Source organism: Ipomoea nil, unplaced genomic scaffold (assembly GCF_001879475.1).
Source record: "Ipomoea nil cultivar Tokyo-kokei standard unplaced genomic scaffold, Asagao_1.1 scaffold2845, whole genome shotgun sequence".
In the NCBI taxonomy this organism is placed as follows: domain Eukaryota; kingdom Viridiplantae; phylum Streptophyta; class Magnoliopsida; order Solanales; family Convolvulaceae; genus Ipomoea; species Ipomoea nil.
The window spans coordinates 397879-408822 of record NW_017619273.1 but is presented as its reverse complement, the minus strand read 5'-3'; positions in this window follow the sequence as shown (position 1 = coordinate 408822).

Here is a 10944-nt window from a genome sequence, read left to right as displayed (position 1 = left end):
TTATGCAAAGAGATCAAAGCTTATGGCTATAAATCTTGAACCGTATTAGTTTTTGTTTTGTTTTTTTTTTTTTGCTTGTGAGGCATACAATTGAGAAAGTTTTCTCTTTTATTTGCTTTATGCTTTGTTTTTAATTATTAAATGTAATTATATTGCTTTTCATGTTACACAGGTGGCTATACCATTTGCAATGAAACAATTAAGACCGTTGTTTGGATCATATTGTATGATGAAGATGAGTTCCAAACCTCCATATATATGCTGAAGAAACTTAGTGCAGGCGTGCGATGTTTGGGCATGAAAGAGATTAGTAAGTGCCTTCCTACTCAAAAACTGACAATTTTTGGCTCAAGATTAATGTCCTTTCAAATTTTCTTTGTGATTATTCACTCCAAACTTGAATTTCCTAAAGTTTCTTTCGAATTAACCATTGTTGATAACTGATAAGGGTATAGAATTATAAATTGAACCAATTCAAACCATCAAATGATAAAGGTATAAATTGAACCAAATACATAAAATTGAATTCATTCATATATTCAATTGCACTATATAATGTATTTGATGTTCTAATTTAAATAATTATATATCAATCCAAATATTCTTAATATATTACAACAAATTCATTCCGTGCACCGCACGGGCGAAAATAAATATTTTAAAATTTTAAAATCCTAACAATTATGTCATTTCTTAATTAATTCTTCTACTAATATGGTGATCTAATTACTTCTTCCCCTAATTAATTAGAAATCCCAGTTAAAAAGATCATTTGAATGCATAAGTGATATAATATAGTGTACAAAATCATTTCACTTATTGTTTAATTTTTTCCATTTAATGAATTTGAATAACATTAATTATTTAACTACATCTAATGATTTTATTTTTTTAACATTTTCATTCAAGGACATAAATTTTATTTTTATCTATTATGAAAGTTAAATGCCAATTTTTTTTTTTTTTGGTAGAACGGCAGTTTATTTATTAACGACAAGAGCCCGGCGCGAGGCAAAGCCTCTCAAATCATACAAAAGAGCTAACTTGGCCTTTTCGGGCAAAGAGTTAACAGTACTAAAAATCATAGAAGCGGGAAAACTCAACCCAACTGAAACTAGAGCATCAGCCACCTGATTGGCTTCCCGATACACATGTCTGATTGCGGAACCCCACGAGTCCAAACAAGAACGAATAGCAGGTATCAACTCCCTTAAACGCCATGGTATCCCGGACAGTTGCCCCATCACCAAAGTGATGAGAGTGAGCGAGTCCACTTCGACCATGGTTGGGCGCTTGGCGATGGTCGTGCACCATTGCAGTGCGGATGGCAACGACAAGCCTCAGCTTCCAAAACCGAAGCGGCCTCTAAGCGGAAACAGAGTTCAACTATGAGGCAGCCACGACTATCTCGCAGGCAGGCACCACCCGCAGCAGCGCCCTCAACAAGCGAAGCGTCAGTGTTGAGTTTTAGCCTCCCTTTCGGCGGAGTTAACCACTTGATCCAAATAGTCTTCTTCTGCAGCGGAGGAGCAAACCTCGCTACTAGACCAGACGCCAAAAGGAAGTCGTCTTCAGGTCCTTTCCGTCGAATTCTTTGAGCAGAGGACAGCGCAAACAAATCAGTCTTGATCAGCTTAATGATGCCAAACGCCGAAGAAACCTGGGAGTCATATAAACCCCGATTATAAGAGCACCACAGCGCCAAAGAGTTAGACATGGAATGAGTGTCGAGCACTAGGAGATTTCCATCCTCGGGGCGCCAGAAGCCACCACGTATGACACTCCGTTCGTATTGAACTAGAGATTGCACCGTTAAGACCAAAGATGCCACGAAAGTGTTGCCAAACCCTCTGAGAGACCGGGCAGCGATAAAGACAGTGTTCCAGGTCAGCAGAAGCATTATTGCAAAGAGGGCAAATTGAAGGTAGACACACACCAAACCTCTGCACAACATCAGGGAAGGGCAGGAATCGACGAAGCAACCTCCACATAAATATTGAGATCTTCGAGGGGATTCCTTGTCTCCAAATGCAACCTCAAGACAAGCTGGCACCAGCTTTTTGGCCTAAGAGCTTCATAAGCTGTGGCGGTGGTGAAATCACCCAAAGGGGCGAGTGTCCAGATTACCGCCTCCTCCGTGATTTGGATGTGTTGATCAACAAAGTCGCGTGTTTGCTGCATCCGTTTCCAGGTAAGAGAGGTCGTCGTATGGGAGCCATTGATGTAGGCAGCGTCCATAAAATCACTCCATAAGGATCCCCCACGAAGCAAGTTAAAAAGTGTTGAGTTTGTCTCATATATGGATTAGGAATAAGAGTTTGTCTAATACTAGGAGTAGGAGTGAAATGGGTAGACCCATTGTATAGGGATTAGATGCTTATAAATATATTGGTTGTATCCCTAAGTGGTAGTGTCACCACCATTACCATCACTATGAATATAAGAATTGTTTCACTCCCGTGGATGTAGGCACTTTGCCGAACCACGTAAATCTTGTCTTCTTTACCTTTCTGCCATTATTATTATTTGTTTATTGGTCTAGTTTAATCTCAACAAATTGGTATCAGAGCTCTGTTGAGATGGCCAGTTCAAGTACAAAATTCGAGTTATCAAAGTTTGATGGTATAGGGAATTTTGGGTTATAGCGGTCTAGGGTAAAGGATTTGTTGGCATGTCAGGGCCTTCTGAAAACCTTGGGGTGGAAAATCCAGCAAATCTGGAAGAGGCTGATTGGAAGGAGTTGAAGAAGCAGGAAGCTACGGATGTGGTACATGTTGATGACTCTTATTATAGTGATGAATGTGATGTTCTAGCGATTACAAGGAACAAGTTCGAACATTGTTTGGACTTGTTTGGATGTTTCTAGATGCTAGATGAGAAAGTGGTGAGGGGCGCTGTAGTGTTGGGCAGCGCGGATACCAGGAGGGGTTGCGGACCTGGCATGGGTCGTGCTTGTAATGAGTCACGGTTGGTATGGGCCGGGCTTGGCATGAGTCACGGCTGGTATGGACGGACGCTTCAGGATGAAGCGATTCGTGAACATGCACTGGAAAACGTTTGATGTTGCGTGGTGCGTGTTGCTGACTGGTGGCAACTACTGGTTAGTGGAGCATTGGACAAGGCACATGGGTTTAGTGTGACTTTGCAGGGGCGCTGTTGTGTTAGGGGTAGTGTGGATACCAGGAGGGGACATGGACCTGGTATGGGCCAGATGCAGGAGGCCAGCTAAACAGGACAATAAGCATGAGTCGCGGCTGGTATAACAGGTCGACGGCTGAGGGACGAATGGCTTGGAACACAGTGGTTCGTGTACATGCACTGGGTAACGTTCGATGCTGCGTATGCATGTGGCTAACTAGTTGGGATGAGCATGGTTGTTCCTACCCATGTGTATATGTGAGATAAGTCATTTTCTCCTAAAGGGCATATTTGTGAAGGTGGAGATTGTGAGATAAGTTTTTCTCCAAAAGGGCATATTTGTGAAGGTGGAGATGGTGAGATAAGTCTTTTCTCCTAAAGAGCATATTCGCCAAGGAAGAGATAGTTTTTTGTCCTGATGGAATAATTACGGAGCGGACCTGGAGCGAAGAAATATGGAGCGGATCACACTCGGCACCGAGTGGACTACGCACGCGGCCGGACAGACCATGGAGGGGTCTACCTCCCCGGGGTCCTCAACTACTACCACGGGGTCCTCGGCTACTATCACGGGGTCCCCGGCTACTATCACGGGGTCCCCGGCTACTATCATGGGGTTCCCGACTACTGTGCACACGGAGTGACGAACCTCCCCGGGGTCGGCCAACATGGGCTCGGCACCCCGGGGTCGGCCTACGTAGGCCCGGCCACCACGGGGTCGGCCGGCGCACCCCGGGTCGGCCACCCTTTGGGGTCGGCTCGGCCAGGACGGGGTCCCCGCGTTGTCCGAGTCGTGCGACGGCAGTTGCAACTCCTCCCGCGTACCCCGGGCCACGCTTTGGACCCGGTCCTGAGCTAGGACGCGGTCAAAGCGCCAGATCCAACCATCCCCCGGTTTAGGGGGACCGGTTAGAGGGTTGTAGCATATAAAAACCCCTCCCCTTGTCCTAACAAGGGACACTTGATTCCTATCTTATACTTTCTTACAACATTTGTACTGTTATTACACGTGCCGAACCTCTGTAATAGTATTTTATGTCCAATTAATACAATATTTACCGTTTTATTATTCGTTCATCATATTCAAACATATATTCGGGTTGTATAATCCGGACCCCCGGGTTCATATAATCCATCATTGGTGCTCTTGTTGAGAGCGGCTGTACAAACTTAAGCGTTCTCCCTACTATCATTCATCCACAGTGATGACAAGATCCGGATCGAATACCCACAACTCGCAGGGATCACGCAACACCCGCGACCTCTCCCACGCCAACCACCCCAACGGGACCACGGGAGGGGACCTCAGAGATCAGATCAACGAGAACCGACGGGGGACAACGAAGGACCTCTAAGGTCGGCTCACCCACAATCGCCCGCTCAGCGGGTCGGCGCCGCCCGTCTCATCCTCGATTCCGACTCCCCAGGAGCAGGCGGCGACCGCGTCGCGGCGAGGCTGCGACGGGGTGCCCTTGCACCACCACCTCCGCCCCCTCCGAGGAGCACGGTGGTCCCAGCACTCACGCGCCCCCAGCGCCCGCGATGCCGGCTGAAGGGGAATTCAACTCTCCGCAACCATCCGAGAGACGAGAAGAGAAAGAAAGAGGAGGAGGAGGGGCGGGGCCGGAGTGACAAGGCACCTCAACCTCAAGAGGACCGTCGCCCATCACGGTCACGCCGTGATGGGGGTCCCCGTCTAGCCCTTCTGCGACACCTGGCCCCGTTGACACAGCCCGTAAGCGTCATCCTGGACCACGCGGAGGAAATGAGCATCGTGTCGTTCCCCGAGGAGTGCTTGAAGGTCTCCCCCAAGGCCGACCCGAAGAAGTACTGCCGTTTCCATCGGCAGCGCGAGCAAGACACGGACGAGTGTATGGTCCTCAAGAGACAGATTGAGGAGCCCATCCAGTGGGGTACCTAGGCCAATACGTGAAGAGGACAGGGCAGGACCCCGCCAAAGGCCCCGACAACACCCGGAAGAAGAAGGGCGGTGCCGAACCATCCGCATCTGCCCCGCGCAAGAGGGAACTCGGCCAACTCACGGAGGACAAGGAGACCGAGCCGGACAGCCCGCCAAAGAAGAAAGTCATCCACGTCATCTTCGGCGGCCCTGGGGGTGGAGACATGCCCGCCGAGAGGAGGAGGTGGGCGCGGAGTCTATACGTGGGGGAGGTCGTCCGGGTACCCCACGAAACGAGGACACGCCGGGAGCCCATAACGTTCACCGACGACGACCTCCCGGATGGCCCCCTGCCCCACCGAGACGCGTTGGTAATCAGGCTGGAGATCAAAGACATCATTGTCCACCGTGTACTGGTGGATACGGTGAGCTCCGTGAACGTCATGTTTTATGACACCTTCGCGCAACTCGGACTGTCCCGGAAGCAGCTCTCCCAGGTACGGACCCCGTTATCCGGTGTCACCGGGGACTCCATTGAAACAGAGGGCTCCATCACCCTCGAGGTGCAGATCGGCACCCCGCCGCACGTTAAAAGGTGGGAGGTCGAGTTCGTGGTGGTAAAAATCAGCTGCGCCCATAACATCATCCTCGGCCGATACAAAGACGTGTTCGACTAGGGTCCCGAGGACATGCCGGGCCTCAATCGGAAGGTCATCACGCACAAACTGGCGGTGGACCCCAAAGCCAAGCCGGTCCAACAGCGGAAGCGCTACCTCGCCGCGGACAGACGAGAATTTGTGAAGAAGGAGGTCGACACCCTCTTCGAGATAGGGCACATAAGGGGTGTCCTATACCCGGCATGGCTCGCGAACGTAGGCCTCGCACCTAAACCACCTACGTGGAGGATGTGTGTGGACTACACGGACCTCAACAAGGCATGCCCCATGGACCCCTTCTCGCTACCCAACATAGACCAGCTGGTGGACGAGACGGCGGGATGCGCGCTCATGAGCTTCCTAGACGCCTTCCGGGGGTACCACCAAGTCTTCATGCACGAGGATGACGAAGAAAAGACAGCGTTCACCACCCCCGAAGGGGTCCTTTGCTACCGGGTCATGGCCTACGGGCTTAAGAACTTGGGAGCCACGTACACAAGAATGGTGGCCAAGGTATTCAAGAAGGTCCACGGCCGGAACCTGCAAGCTTACGTTGACGACATGATCGTGAAAAGTACGGAGACCTCCACATAGCCGACTTGATCGAGGTACCCCGAAGTCAAAACGGGGGCGTGGACTTGCTCTCCAAGCTCGGTCTCGGCACCCCGGAACATGTCTCTAAGATAGCACGGATTGAAGACCTCCAGAGGTCCACCCTGGAGGCCTACCCATACAAACTCGGCCCCCATGCTGGTTAGACCACCTGGTGGAGTACAAGAGAACGGGCACCCAGCCAGCAGACGAGGCGGCCGCCAAGGCAGTCAAGAGGAGGTCACCACCATATGTCCTCCTTGGCGACACCCTTTACAAAAGTTCCTATAACGGCGCCCTCCTCCGGTGTTTGTACCTAGACGAAGCCAAGTCCGTCAAGGAAGAGATACATGAGGGCACTTGCGCGACACACCCAGGAGCCTTCGTCGTGGCGAAGAGGGCCCTATTGCAAGGGTACTTTTGGCCAAATATGGCTAAGGGGTGCGCAGAGTACGCCCGAGAGTGCTCGACCTGCCAGCACTTTCACGCGGAGCCGGGTCGGCCAGTAACCAGCTGCACGCCTATCAGTACGGTGATCCCATTCTCAAGGTGGGGAATCGACATAGTCGGGGCCTTACCTATGGGGTCCGCAAAGAGGAAGAACATAATAGTCGCCATAGACTATTTTACAAAGTGGGTCGAAGCCGAGCCCCTCGCCACCATCACAAGCACCCCGTGCACGGAGTTCGCACGGAGGAACATTCTATACCACTTTGGGGTCCCCAGGCAAATCATCTCCGACAACGGGCGGCAGTTTGAGAGCAAAGAGTTCAAGGAGTTCTGCGACCAATGGTACATAAAACACACGCGTGTGGCAGTGGCGTACCCGCAGGCAAATGGACAGGTGGAGAACGCCAACAGAACTATAGTGGAAGGCATCAAGAAGAACCTGGACGCAGCCAGAGGTACATGGGTGGAGGAGTTGGACACTGTCCTACGGGCGCACCGCACCACCCCAAGAAGAGCCACCGGGGAAACTCCGTTTGCGTTAGCATACGGGTTCGAAGTGCGGGCCCCCACCGAGGCCGCGATACCATCCTATCGAGTCGCAGTGTATGACCCCGACCTTAATGAGGAGCACCACGCCGCCGACCTCCACCTTATCGACGACAGAAGGGAGGACGTCATGGTTCACGCGTAAAATTACCAGCGCCAGACAAAGGCATACCACGACAACAGGGTCCGACCTCGCTACTTTCAAGTCGGCGATTACGTCCTCCGGAGGAGGGAAGCAAGCCGATCCCAGGACGGAGGCAAGTTTGCCATGAAATGGGAAGGACCATATGTGGTCGAAGCCATAGTACGCCCGGGCAGCTACAAGTTGAGGACTCCATCGGGCAAGACGGTGGATCGGGTGTGGAACTCGGAACAGTTGCTGAAATTTTACCAGTAGAAGCACATTTTTACGGCCTACCCCCTCCCCAATAAAAAGGTCGACTCCCCACAATAATGTTTTGTTTTCGTTCGTAATGGAATAATGAATTTCGTTGAGCAATTATTCTATCTCGAATGGTGGAAGAGCACGAGCACTTGCGAGATCAGATACTCAGGCACCGCGGGGTCGGCCAACGCGAGGTCGGCCGGCGCGGGGTTGGCCGACCTGAGGACGGCCATGCCGGGTCGGCCGGACGTGGCGGCTACGTACGCGGGGACCGCAACGGCCAACTTAGACGTAGCACATGCCCTAGGGGTGGTATGAGGTCCGGCCTCGCCTATCGCCGAACGGAAGGGTTCGGGGCGCGAGTCAAAGGACTCCATCCCAGAATCGCTAAAACGTCCTAGGGGCGGTACGAGGTCCGGCTTCGCCTACCGCCGAACGGGCGTAACGCAATCTTAACACCCTAGGGGCGGTACGAGGTCCGACCTCGCCTATCGCCGAACGGAAGGGTTCGGGGCGCGAGTCAAAGGACTCCAACCCCGGAATCGCTAAGACGTTCTAGGGGCGGTACGAGGTCCGACTTCGCCTATCGCCGAACGAGCGTAACGCAATCTAAATACCCTAGGGGTGGTACGAGGTCCGACCTCGCCTATCGCCGAACGGAAGGATTCGGGATGCGAGTCAAAAGGCTCCAACCCAAGAATCGCTAACACGTTCTAGGGGCGGTACGAGGTCCGACCTCGCCTATCGCCGAACGGGCGTAACGCAATCTATATACCCTAGCGACGGTATGAGGCCCGACCTCGCGTACCAACCCCAATCGCTAAGACGTTCTAGGGGTGGTACGAAGTCCGACCTCATTCGCCACTCGGCAGGGTATCGGACGACTTCCCAAGGAGGTCTTGGCAGACTTTTTCGATGAGGTCTCGGTCGACCTCAATAGGGAGGTCTTGACCGACCTCTCGGGGAGGTCTCGATCGACCTCTCGGGGAGGTCTCCGCCGACCTCTCGAAGAGGTCTCCGACGACCTCTCGAGGAGGTCCCCACCAACCTCTCGAGGAGGTCCCCGCCAACCTCTCGCGGAGGTCCCCGCCGATCTCTCGAGGAGGTCTCGACCGACCTCTCGGGGAGGTCCCGACCGACCTCTCGGGGAGGTCTCCGCCGACCTCTCGGGGAGGTCTCCGCTGACCTCTCGGGGAGGTCACCGTCGATACTTGAGGAGGTCACCGCCGACCTCTAGGGGAGGTCCCGGCCGACCTCTCGGGGAGGTCCCGGCTGACCTCTCGGGGAGGTCCCGGCCGACCTCTCGGGGAGGTCCCGGCCGACTTCTCTGGGAGGTCTCCGCCGAACTCTCGGGGAGGTCCCCGCCGACCTCTCGAGGAGGTCTCGACCGACCTCTCGAGGGGGTCTCGGCCGACCTCTTGAAGAGTTCTCGGCCGGCCTCGCGGTGCACCCTAGGAGCGGTACGAGGTCCGATCTCGCCTATCGCCATACGGATGAGCCGCGTCTCCCCCATCGCCCGGCTGAAGGAGAACCTCAACGCCAACGGGGTCAATGTGAATCCGCTCCAAAGGGACATCATCACAAGCACCATGTGGAAGGTCTGAAATCAAGTCCGGATTGGACGGAAGGTCCGTGGCCGAGCCCCGAGGGGAAGTCAGATGAACATCTCCATTGGCCACCTCCATTGGGTCGGCTGGTGACTCCGGGTTCCCGAGGTCAGCCGGGAGACCCCACGCTACGGGGTCGAGGGTCTTGTCTCTCTTGCAAAGAACGAACTAAACCCTACGCTGCATCACATACTCTCCCACATTGTACATCTACAACCCCTACACAGCCACGAGCCCTTTCCCAACGGGGTCGCGTAGAAGGTCCCCAAAGGTCTCCATCGCATGCTCGGCGAGGTGGGCATTCACATCCTTGATGAATACCTCGGAGTCCTTGTAGCTTGACATGGCTGCCTTCAGAGCCCACCTCGGAGTCCTTGTAGCTCGACACGACTGCCTTCGAAGCCTCCTCATGCGCCCAGCGCTCCCGCACATGGCTGGCAATCAACTCGGCATACTTGCCCTCCAACGCCGCAGGCTTGCTCCCCATGGCCTTGTGCGCCGTCTCCAACTCTTTGCGACTCCCCATCTCGGCCCACTAGCTGAGCCTGAAAGGTCTCCAACACGTTCTCCATGGACGCCGCTCGGGGTACAGCTTGCACAACAGCAAGCATGGACGAAGGATGAAACGTTAAAACACGATGGGGGTCCGTAATTATCAAGCGGCTTTGGTACTCTCTCGGGCTGACGACTTCTCGCAGCCCCGAGAGTGGGGGACTGATGGTGGAATAATTACGGAGCGGACCTGGAGCGAAGAAATATGGAGCGGATCACACTCGGCACCGAGTGGACTACGCACGCGGCCGGACAGACCATGGAGGGGTCTACCTCCCCGGGGTCCTCAACTACTACCACGGGGTCCTCAGCTACTATCTCGGGGTCCCCGGCTACTATCACGGGGTCCCCGGCTACTATCATGGGGTTCCCGACTACTGTGCACACGGAGTGACGAACCTCCCCGGGGTCGGCCAACATGGGCTCGGCACCCCGGGGTCGGCCTACGTAGGCCCGGCCACCACGGGGTCGGCCGGCGCACCCCGGGTCGGCCACCCTTTGGGGTCGGCTCGGCCAGGACGGGGTCCCCGCGTTGTCCGAGTCGTGCGACGGCAGTTGCAACTCCTCCCGCGTACCCCGGGCCACGCTTTGGACCCGGTCCTGAGCTAGGACGCGGTCAAAGCGTCAGATCCAACCATCTCCCGGTTTAGGGGGACCGGTTAGAGGGTTGTAGCATATAAAAACCCCTCCCTTTGTCCTAACAAGGGACACTTGATTCCTATCTTATACTTTCTTACAACATTTATACTGTTATTACACGCCCCGAACCTCTGTAATAGCATTTTATGTCCAATTAATACAATATTTACCGTTTTATTATTCGTTCATCATATTCAAACATATATTCGGGTTGTATAATCCGGACCCCCGGGTTCATATAATCCATCATGTCCTAAAGGGCATATATGTGAAGATGGAGATGGTGAGATAAGTCTTTTCTCCTAAATAGCATATTCGTCAAGGTGGAGGTTTGTTGAGTTATCTTTTCTCCAAAAGAGCATATTTGCCAAGGTGGAGATTGTTGAGTTTGTCTCATATATGGATTAGGAATAAGAGTTTGTCTAATACTAGGAGTAGGAGTGAAACGGGTAGACCCATTGTATATTCGTCAAGGTGGAG